The 11,870-nt window shown below is 44.4% G+C and overlaps 1 pseudogene; it reads right to left on the bottom strand.

Annotated features, from left to right (window-relative positions):
- Positions 1 to 11,041: 11,041 nt before the first annotated feature.
- LOC126472214 (5S ribosomal RNA) lies at positions 11,042 to 11,159 on the bottom strand (annotated as a pseudogene).
- Between the last annotated feature and the right edge of the window lie 711 nt (positions 11,160 to 11,870).

Below are 11,870 nucleotides of genomic sequence, written 5' to 3'. Positions count from 1 at the left end.
GGTTATTTACTAGCGAAGCACCAGTACAAGGGTGTCCTCTCTTTCTCTCAGCTTTCCTCGTCAGCTCGGTAGCAAAGCACATTTACATCTTAGACTATTCCCACTTTAACACAAGCCAATCACGAGCTCGAGCGCAACATTCGAAGATGGGAGACTGCCCCTTGCTCTGCATACACAGATTTGGCTAATCAGAGACTTTAAAGTTAATTGGGAGCAAAGGAAAAAAAGAGTCAGATTCGTGGCCTCTTTCCCATTCACTTATGCCGTGTCTTTTGCTGACAACATGACCTGAATGGAAGCACAGTCCTCCGTAAAAAGATTGTTATCTCCCCTGTTGCGTCCATTTCGAACTTTTCAGAGAACGGCCATAAACTCGCTAAAAGTCTTTTGCCTTCACAAATACGTTTTGTAACATAGTCTGGACGTCAGGGCGCCAGTGACCTGTCCCAGGGAAATTCGCAGAAAGCTCACAGTTCTATAATCGGCTTCCTGCCTAACAAGGGCCCATTATCTGATTTATTGCCGTTTTCATTGCAGCGGCGACTCCTTGGCGCTAGCAGCCTACCTGGACGTGGCTGACGACCGACCGGCGCCACCCAACGTGTCTGCACAATGAGGCCGGGGAACTCGGTGGCCCGCAAATGTTGTCACCCAGGTTCCGCAGAAAAATCGCTCCCCTCGGCCCTCAGCCACCGTACACTTTTACTGCAGTCGTTTAAATCGCCACCCTATTCCTTTGAACGCAGGTAAAGCTTACTGCTATGCCTTCACTAGAGCACACAAGCAAGAACATTAACTACTGCCCACCATTTCATCATGATGTATGGAGTCAGATCGTATCCAGGTATAGCAACCAAGTAATAAAGATCAACTTCCCTAAGAACATTACGCAGCAAATACCGTATTAGAAGTGAGAGTGCCCTGCAATCTCGCAACCATCTGTACTATACTGTAGCAGGTCTTTCCGCCTTTGCTCCCAGTTTCATTCAGGTATGTTACTTGGCAGTGACACATCATGCAAAAGTTCTCCACACCAGTGTAATTTTAAAAACACATAGAATTTTGCTAACGGTATAATTCTGTAACTGAAGGATTAACATTTTTTTCCAAATACCCTTAATGTATTAACGAGCATTCCTTCATGTGATTCTAAAATCGGTCACTATGGTTCAATTAAAATTACTTGATAGTTGACACTTCACGCCTTATAGCTAGTTTCCTCCAATCAGAACGCTCAACGCCATGCCCGAACCGTTCGACGTTGCAAACTGTCATGATAGTTAGTTCCATTTCAATTTCTTTTCCTGCTTTCTTTCTTGATGTGTTTCCATCCCGAATCCTGGGTGATAACCACACCAAACCCCCCCCCCCCCCCCCCCCCACACACACACACGGTCCGTGCTGCTCCCCCAGTCGGAGGTTCGAGTCCTCCCTCGGGCATGGGTGTGTGTGTTGTCCATAGCGTAATTTAGTTTAAGTTAACTTAAGTAGTGTGAGGCTAAGGGACCGATGACCTAAGTAGTTTGGTCCCATAAGACCTTACCACTAATTTCCAATTTCCACACACACAACGATGCTAACGAAATACACATGTTTCAGTCACAGCACTAACCAAACGCTACTGGATCCTTTCGCACAAGACGAGATTCACCGTCATTTTTACAGTTATTATAGTCAGACAGATCGGCTTCCATTAGATAAAATTGCGTTTTTTGAAGGCTGTCAATTAATCGTTGCGACTGGGGCAGCAGAGTCATAAATATAAGAGCCTGTTTGCAGTGTACCGTAGTGGTAGTGGGTTCGAATTTCCTCAAATACAACGAAAATTTTTATTTTCTAAAGCTAATCAAAAGACTTTGATCATAACTTTCATGCAGTTAACTGGTTTAAATGTATTTCTTTTATTTCTAATGGTTTGTCACGTCATTTCCATCACCGAATTGGTTTTTTATGTGCCCTTACTTTTTTTCCTACCATTATTTTTGTGTTTCCAATCTGCTTGTGTCGACTATAATCTGGAACCATGTGCCAACTAGAACTCCTCATCGGGTGGTAACGCGGCATCTTGTGTAGTCACTGTAACGATAGTTTCAGTTAACCAATGACAACGAGACATTAACGTTTGGTTCTACCGCTAAAACTGAAATTTTGCTGCGTAAGATGGCTATACAAGGAAGCATATTATGAATTTTTTCTGTCTTGAGTTTGCTCGTAGAGGTTAGCCTTAAACGCCGTGAACAAGGCGATCATGGTATTTAGTTCTGGCCGGTCGATGTGACCGAGCGGTCCTAGGCGCTTCTGTCCGGAACCGTGCGACTGCTACGGTAGCAGGTTCGAATCCTGCCTCGGGCATGGATGAGTTTGATGTCCTTACGTTAGTTAGGTTTAAGTAGTTCTATGTTCTGGGGGACTGATGACCTCAGATGTTGAGTCCCATAGTGTTCAGAGCCATTTGAACTATTTCTTTAGCCGGCCGGTGTGGCCGAGCGGTTCTAGGTGCTTCAGTCTGGAACCGTGCGACCGCTACTGTCGCAGGTTCGAATCCTGCGTCGGGCGTGGATGTGTGTGATGTCCTTAGGTTAGTTAGGTTTAGGAAGTTCTAGGTTCTAGGGGACTGATGACCTCAGATGTTAAGTCCCATAGTGCTCAGAGCCATTTGAACCATTTTTTTTAGTTCTGTCGCAAATTGTTGATCGCCGTTTTCTCGGGTACGATGCACATCAAGAGGTTGTGTTTAGGTTAGAACATGAGTTGAAAACACAAAAGATGTTGTCTCCCGCAGTTCGGTAGCTAGTTACTTAAAATCAGCTGTTGACAGAGCACGTCCCATTTCCATCAAACTTCGCGGCGCCCGCTCCTAATACTGGTCCGTTTTACACATTAACATCACGTATGAATTTACCCGCCTGTAACCTTACTGTAGGTGGAAACGAATGTGCCAGCACCTAGCGACATGTGATTGGTTGGTTGGTTGATTTGGTGTAGGGACCAAACAGCGAGGTTATTGGTCCCATCGGATTAGTGAAGGATGGGGAAGGAAGTCTGTCGCGGCCTTTCAAAGGAACCATCCCGCCGTTTGCGTGAAGCGAATTAGGAAAATCACGCAAAACCTAAATTAGGATGGCCGGAGCCGGGTTTGAAACGTCGTCCTCCCGAATGCGAGAACAGTGTGCTAACCACTGCGCCACCTCGCTCGGTGAGGCAAGTGGCAGACGTTAACTATCAAGTAGTTTTAATCGGACTATAGACTGAAACACAGACCAGGAAACATGTGTTCCTGGGTACACTATTCTCAAGGTACAGCACTCTCCCCCACTATACTTAGTGGTGATACATCACTGTGCTTAACTAAATACCGAATCAATAGGAGGAGGCCAGTTGAGGCCCTACAACCAACCTGTCTGCGTGCTACACACAATGAGCCTACACCTGGAGTTATGGTCTGAGGTGCGATTTCGTATGACAGCAGGAGCACTATCGTCGGTTATACCGTGCAACCTGACTGCAAATTTGTACGTCAGTTTGGTGATTCGACCTGTTGTACTGCCATTCATGAACAGTATTCAAGGAGTAGTATTCCAACAGGATAACGGTCGCCCACACACCGCTGTTGCAACCCAACATGCTTCACAGAGTTTCATTAGCATGCCTGATCACCAGATCTGTCTCCAATTGAGCACATATGGGTCATCCTCCGACGACAACTCCAGCGTCATTCACAAACAGCATTAACGGTCCATGTATTGACCGACCAACTGCAACAGGCATGGAACTCCATCCCAGAAACCGACATCCGTCACGTGCACAGCACAATGCATGCTTACATTCAACTTTCTGGCGGTTACACCGGTTATTAGTGTTTCACCATTTGCGATAGCTCACCTCGCGCTTGCATTAACCTGTGATCTTGCAACATTAATCACTTAAATGCATTACCAGGCAAATGTATTACCGAAATTTCATCACTCTGCATTAATTACTTTTAGTGTTAAAATTTTTCTCTCGTGGTATATTGGCTAGCTCGGTACTACGAAAATCCGGCGCTAGGAAAGGAATTTTCAGAGCTTGTTGTGTTGCAAGAGTTATGGATACATTTGCCCTCTTTTTGTGTAGTCACAGGAGATCGCCACAGCCATCACCTTCTTCTGCAATAACCAGCTGAGTACTGTAAAACTCCATGAACGAGTTCTTTGGTTTCTTATCCAAATAACAATATCGTTTTGTTTAAGCTTTATGTTGAAGACCTTATTTTATCCTTAGTCATTTACATTTGCAGGTTCTATTCCAAATGCTGCGATATTTCCGAGTACCCTATCTTATTGAACTGAAAATTAAATGATTTCTATAACAACTTTTAATAAATCTTGAGGAGTGGTAGATTCCTTTACCATTCAGTGAGCTTTGTTTCTGAAGTAATCCGCGCGTTTTTCACAGAAGGTTAGTTAAAGTATCACAAAAGTGTAACTGCCAAGAAAAGATCTTAAGTGCTTAGCTTGTATGTCATTCTTACTGAAATATCAGTACAGCATCAAAGTTGCCTGCATAAAACTGTAATCAATCAGAGTAGATAATGTCTAGTAAACCGGAATGGTCAGCTTAAGGAATAAGTAATACACAGGTTTGTAATAACCTGTATATTCAATGTGTTTGCAATAAACAGTGTTATTCATACTGTGTTGTAACAAAACTAGCTAACCTTGATCTTAGTCACTAATAGATTGGTTCCCCCCCCCCCCCCCCTCCCTCCTCCCTCCTCCACCCCCTCCCCCCTCCCCGCTCCCACACACAAATTGTTGAGCCAGCTTTGCTTTCCAAATTACAATTACTGCACGAATGAAGTAAACTACCAGTTTTATAACATTTGTGTGCTATACTAAGTAACTGGTACCACTATTCATGTTACAGATTCAGGGACCATGTATCTTATGTGTGTTCTGTTTGGTATGAAGAAGTAAGTACTCCCTGATAAACTAATAAAACATCCTCATGCCCAAGTTCGTAGTCCCCATAATTAATAATCATTACCCATAATGATCTGCTTTAATATAAGATAGGAAATGTTACTGAGAGCCAGTTGTTGCCAGAACGTTTTAATACTCCTTCTGTGTTATTCGTGGCAAACCTCTGGTATATTGCTTGCTTTAGTGTGCTACTGTCTTGTGTCCTATAAGAAAATTAGAATTTCAGTGTCAAGTAAACTAAATACCAATAGTTAACTATCCTTGTGAACAGTAATAATATTTGGTACAGATTTGCCTCGTCAGGCTGGCGACCGTTTCCTTTTGCGCAACTGCAGTTTACTTTATTACTAATAGAACGCTGGTTCGATTCCTGTTTGTTCTGCAATTACTTCTTTCAATAGATAACTTTAGAGAAACGAAAAATAGTCCGATACCTTAACCATTAGTAAACAGTCACACTCAACTTTAATTCCTTTCACAGGAGTAACATTATCGGCGTATTGCTCATTTAGTACTACCTGGTACTGTTGTACATGGCTTTTCTCAGGAGAGGATTAAGGGAAGAGAGCTGTAGATGGAGCTGGAAACATAAGCGATCAGATTCCCCTTGTGAGGGAGAGTAGAGGTGGACTTTTTTCGCAGTGGTTACAGAAAATGGAGACTGCTGAGCGTTAAAGGTATTTTATCTAAGTACTAGGGAGCTGCTACCTCGAAATGGACGATGGAAATCGCCGAGGTGGGGTGGTTATCGTGCCTCAAGGATAAAGATTGCTGTACCCTAGGGGAGCCACAGCAGAGGTGCGTCTGTGGAGAGGCCAGATTACCCTGTGGTTCCTCAAGAGGGGGAGCAGCCCTTTCAGTAGTTGCATGGGCAATAGTCTAGATGACTGACTGATCTGGCCTTGTAACAACCAACACGGCCCTGCTGTGCTGGTAACGGCTAAAGGCAAAGGGGAACTACAGTTGTGTTTTTGTTTTCCTGAGGGCATTTACTTCTACGGAATGGCTTAATGATGATAGCACTTTCTTGGAGAAAATATTCCGGAGATAAAAAAGATGTCCCATTCGGATCCCCGGGCGGCTGCTACTCTGTTGAATGTCGTCATAAGGAAAAAACAAGACTGGTATTCTGCGCTAGGAACGTTGAATGTTTGATTGCTTAATGGGGTAGGCAGGTTAGAGGGTTTAACAAGGCAAATGAATAGGTTGCTGTTAGATACAGTCGGAACCAGTGAAGTGCGGTGGCAGGAAGAACAGCACACCTGTCACGACAGTACAGGGTTATCAACATAAAATCAAACAGGGTTAAAGCAGGAGAAGGACTACCAATGAATAAGAAAATGGGAATCCAGCTAAGCTACTATGAACAGCTTAGTGAATGCATCATCATAGTCAAGATACACACGAAGTCAACACCAACCACAATAGTACAAGTTTATATGCAAAGTAGCTCCGTAGATGATCAAGAAATTGAAAGAATGTCTCACTTCATACAGCTAAAGGGGATGAAAATTTAATTGTGATGGGTGACAGGAATTCGGTAGTAGGAAAAGCAAGACAACGAAAAATAGTAGGAGGAATGGAATGAAAGAGAAACCTGCCTGGTGGAATTTTGCCGAGAGAATAGTTTAAACATTGCTACCACTTAGTTTAAGAATCATGTAAGAAGGATGTATACGTGGAAGAGACCTAGATGTGCTGGATGGTTTAAGATTGATTATATAATGAACATGAAGATATTTCGAAAGCAGATTTTAGAATGTAATCCATCCGCAGGGGCATGTGGAGACGGGCCATAATTTATTGGGTATGAACTGCAGACTAAAACTGAAGAAAAAGTTAGGAAATTAAGGAGATGGGACTGGATAAAATGAAGGACATTATTGGGAGTTTCGGATGGAACATGAGACAACGTTAGTCTGAAACAGGAAAGAAATACAGTAGAAAACGAATGGGTAACTTTAGAGACGAAACAGGGAGTGCAGCAGAGGGTCGCATAGGTAAAAAAGACAAGAACTAGTAAAAATCCCTGAATAACCGGGAGATATTTAATTTAATTGACCAAAAGAGAAAATATAAAAATGCATCAAATGAAGCAGGCGACAGTGAATACAGACGTCTAAACAATGAGATTGACCGAAAATGCAAAATGAATGGGAATGGCTAGAGGACAAATGTAGGACTGTAGCAGATTATATAACCAGGGGAAAGATAGATGGCGTCTATAGGAAAATTAAAGAGATCTTTAGAGAGAAAAGAAGCAGCTACTTGAATATCAAGAGCTCAGATGGCAAGCCAGCACCAACCAAAGAAACGAAAGCTTAAAGGTCGAAGAAATATATAGAGGGTCTATAGAAGGGGAAAAACTTGAGGATAATGTTACAGAAGGAGAAGAGGAAGTATGTGGAGATGGGAGATATAATACTGCGAGAAGAATTTGACATACCACTGAAAAGAAGGCCCCTAGAAGTGGGCGACATTCCTTCAGCATTATTGAGAGCCTTGGATTATACAGCCATGACAAAATTGTTCCACCTGGTGTGCAAATTATAGTCTAAGACAAAAGAAACGACGCACCACGAAGAAATTTTTCGAATGGGACGGAAATCGGTAGATGTGATGCACAATTACGGACAAAGAAACGATTGCAGCTTTAGAAAAATTGGATGATTTATTCAAGGAGAAAGAACTTAATAAACTGAGAAAGGCACTAACGCGTTGGTCCACCTCTGGCCATTATGCAAGAAGTTATTCGGTTTGGCATTAACTGATAGAGTTGTTGGATGTCCTCCTGAGGGATATCGTGCCAAATTATGTCCAGTTGGTGTGTTAGATCGTTAAAATCCCAAGATGGTTGGGAGATGGTTGGAGCTATATTTGGACGGCAGTCAGGTTGGTATCCCACAGCATCCGGAGCCTCTCCAGACAAATCTTGGCTGGTCACTGGTGCTCAGTTCGAAGCGGGGCTCATCACTGAAGACAATTCTACTCCAGTCAATGAGATTCCAGGCCAAAGATGTGTCTGGAGATAGCCCGACAACCAGGAGTGATGGCCTGGGGTGCAATTTTTGGTTGTCACCGGCGGCACCATTCCAACACAGCGGTACGTCGACGATATTCAACACTCCGTTTTGTTGCCCTTCATGGCAAGCCGTCCTGGGCTTACATTTCAGCAAGGTAATGCCCGCCCACACTCTGTGAGAGATTCTGCTGCCTTGTCTTAGTGCTTGCCAAACCCCACTTTGGCGAGCAAGGCCGTCGACTCTCTCCCCACGCTTGGAGCACTATGGGCAGGGCGTGAGTTGGCCAGAACTTGGGACGATATCCTTCAGGAGGCTATCCAACAACTCTGCCGATCTACACCAAGCCGAATAACTGCCAGGGCCAGAAGTGGAGTAACGCGTTACTGACTTGCTCAATTCGTAAAGCTCTTTCTTTTGAATAATTCATCCATTTTTTCTGAAACTGTAATCATTTGTTTGTCCGTACATGTAAATCAAATCGACAGATTTCTGTCCTGTTCGGACAATTCCTTCCCGGTACGTACTTTTCTTCTTTTTTTATGTGTATGTGTATGAGACAGGCGAAATACCCTCAATTTTCGAGAAGAATGTAATCATTCCAATTCTAAAGAAAGCATGTGCTGACAGGTGTGAATACTACCAAATGGCCAGTTCAGTATGTTTTGGTTGCAAAATATTGACACGAATTATTTACAGAAGAGTGGAAAAACTGGTATAGGCCGACCATGGGAAGATCAGTTTGGGGCCCGGACAAACGTAGGAACATGTGAGGCAATACTAATCCTACGACATACCTTAGGCTATAGGCTAAAGAAAAGCAAACCTAGGTCTATATAAGATTTTGACAATGCTTACTGGACCACACTCTCTGAAATTTTGAAGGTAGCGGATGTGAAATACAAAAAAATGGCTCTGATAACTATGCGACTTATCTTCTGAGGACATCAGTCACCTAGAACTTAGAACTAATTAAACCTAACTAACCTAAGGACATCACACACATCCATGCCCTAGAAAGGATTCGAACCTGCGACCATAGCGGTCGCTCGGCTCTAGACTGTAGCGCCTAGAACCGCACGGCCACTCCGGCCGGCTGTGTGAAATACAGGGACCGGATTTCTGTGGCTGTAGATACAAAAGAGTTACGGATAAAAAAGCATGTAACAAATAAAAGGACAGGCTATAAGTATCGATCCTCCTTTGATTGAGGGGACGCACTCTTTCTACATAGAACAGAAACTGGTCTGGTGTACTCGCGGTGTTTCATCGAGCACTCGTATTGCCGAACCATCATGCAGGACCATGCTGTTTTCTGACCCTGGTAATCTTCTGTTATTTTATCTACGTCGTTCTCCCTTCTGCAACACCACAGTGGCATTTGAAGTGACCTTATAGCGGGATGGGTTTCCCTATGCGATCTGTTAAATATGTTAACTCTTGTGTAGAAACTCTGTGGGTATGTGATTTATATGTGGCTGTTGCATTAAGGCATGCAGAAGTTCCTTGATCCATGTACGATGAGGTGACAAAAGTCATGGGATACCTCCTAACCTCGTGTCGGACCTCCATTTGACCGGCGTAGTGCAATAAATCGACGTCCAAGGATCCAACTGGCCTTTGGAAGTTCCCTGCAGAAATATTGTGCCATGCTGCCTCTATAACCGTCCATAACTGCTAAGATGTTGCCGATGCAGGATTTTGTGCACGAAATGACGGCTCGATTATGTGCCATAAATGTTGGATGAGATTCATGTCGCTCGAATTGTCCAGAATATTCTTCAAACCAATCGCGAACAATTGTGGCCTGGTGGCATAGCACAGTGTCATCCACAAAAATTTCATCGTTATTTGGGAACTTGAAGTCCATGAATGGCTTCATATGGTCTCCAAACAGTCAATGATGGATTTAGTCGGACCAGAGGACCCAGTCCATTTCATGCAAACACAGCCCACACCATTATATAGACACCACCAGACTGGGGTCCATTGCTTCGTGGGGTCTGCGTCACACTCAAACCCTGCCATCAGATCTTGGGACTCATCTGACCAGCCCACGCTTTTCCAGTCGTCTAGGATCCAACCGATATTGTCACGAGCCCAGGAGAGCCGTTGCAGGCGATGTCGTGCCTTCAGCAAAGGCACTCGCGTCGGTCGGCTGCTGCCATAGCCCATTAACGCCAGATTTCGCCACACTGTTCAAAAGGATACGTTCGTCGTACGTCCCACATTGAGATCTGCGGTTATTTCATGCAGTGTCGCTTGTCTGTTAGCATTGACAACTACGCAAGCGCTGCCGCTCTCGGTCCTTAAGTAAAAGTCGTTGGCCGCTGGTTTGTCCGTGGTGAGAAGTAATGCCTGAAACTGCGTATCCTCGGCACACTCTTGACACTGTGGATCTTGGAATATTGAACTCACTAACAATTTCCGAAACGGAATGCCCCTTGCGTCTAGCTCCAACTACCATTCCACGTTGAGGGCTTGTTAATCGCCGTCGGGCGGCCAAAATCACGTCGGAAACCCTTTCACATGAATCACCTGAGTACAAATGACAGATCCGCCAATGCACTGCCCTCATATACCTTGTGTGCGCGAAACTATCGCCATTAGCATATGTGTATATCGCTATCTCATGACTTTTGTCGCCTCATTGTACAGATGCCTACTATTTGGATCGCAGAGCATTATGATTCATACCAGAGTTCACATCCGAAAAGTGAATAACTTGTTTCCCTGACAATTCTGACCCTCCATAGCAGTTATCTTTGTCTTATTTTACTGTGGAATAATCCAGAAATGTGAACAGTTAATTTGGTTTTAGGCATGGTTGCTGGTTGCAGTAAGCTTCTCCTCTCCTCCTGAACGTGCCATGAAGGCTCAACGGTACCGACCGGCCGCCGTGTCATCTTCAGCCCACAGGCGTCTTTGGATGCGGATATGGAGGGGCATGTGGTCAGCACACCACTCTCCCTGCCGTATGTCAGTTCCCGAGACCGGAGCCGCAACTTCTCAATCAAGTAGCTCCTCAGTTTGCCTCACAAGGGCCGAGTGCACCCCGCTTGCCAACAGCGCTCGGCAGACCGGATGGTCAACCATCCAAGTGCTAGCCCAGCCCGACAGCGCTTAACTTCGGTGATCTGACGGGAACCGGTGTTACCACTGCGGCAAGGCCGTTGGCATTGGAGTAAGCTTACATTTCTATTTATCTGTATGAGATGCTATTCACTTGCTACAGATTAACAGGGTTCACTGGTTAGTCATTCCAAGCCAACTTTATATTGTTTCCGCGCTCTGCGAGTGTCTCACAGTATGTACACACATCAAAAAAGGATTTGGAATTCATGGGACAGTAAACAATATTTGGTTCTGAATCATGCATATATTTTCATCTGCAGTGTGCCCAGATTGCACAACAAAATTGTCTGTTTCTCATGGCGGGTTTTTTACAGCACCCCTGAGCAGTGTGTCCGCAGCTCGCGGTCTAGTGGCTACCGTTGCTGCCTCTGGATCACGGGGCCCTTGCTTCATTTCCTGGCTTGGTTGGGGATTTTCTCTACCTGGGGATTGGGTGTTTGTGTTGTCTTCATCATTTCATTATCATCATCATCATCATCATTCGTGAAATGGATGGATTGGACTGCGTAAAAAATTTGACTGTTTAAGAAATTGGGATTTTGTATGGGCGTGACGACCCAGCAGTTGAGCGCCTCACTAGCCAAACATCAGCATCATCATCATCCTGAGCAATGTCAGTATATAGTTGAACATTCCCTTGCTCAGATGCAGGCTTGCATCGGTTTCGGTATACCATCGATGAGAGCATCAAGCCAATCCTGGAGCACCACTTCTCAATGGCGATTCTGCGTAAGTCGTGAAGAGCACATGCTCG

This window comes from Schistocerca serialis, chromosome 3, assembly GCF_023864345.2.
Source record: "Schistocerca serialis cubense isolate TAMUIC-IGC-003099 chromosome 3, iqSchSeri2.2, whole genome shotgun sequence".
In the NCBI taxonomy this organism is placed as follows: Eukaryota; Metazoa; Arthropoda; class Insecta; order Orthoptera; family Acrididae; genus Schistocerca; species Schistocerca serialis.
The sequence above is the reverse complement of the archived record's forward strand: the minus strand, read 5'-3'. Positions and strand labels throughout refer to the sequence as shown.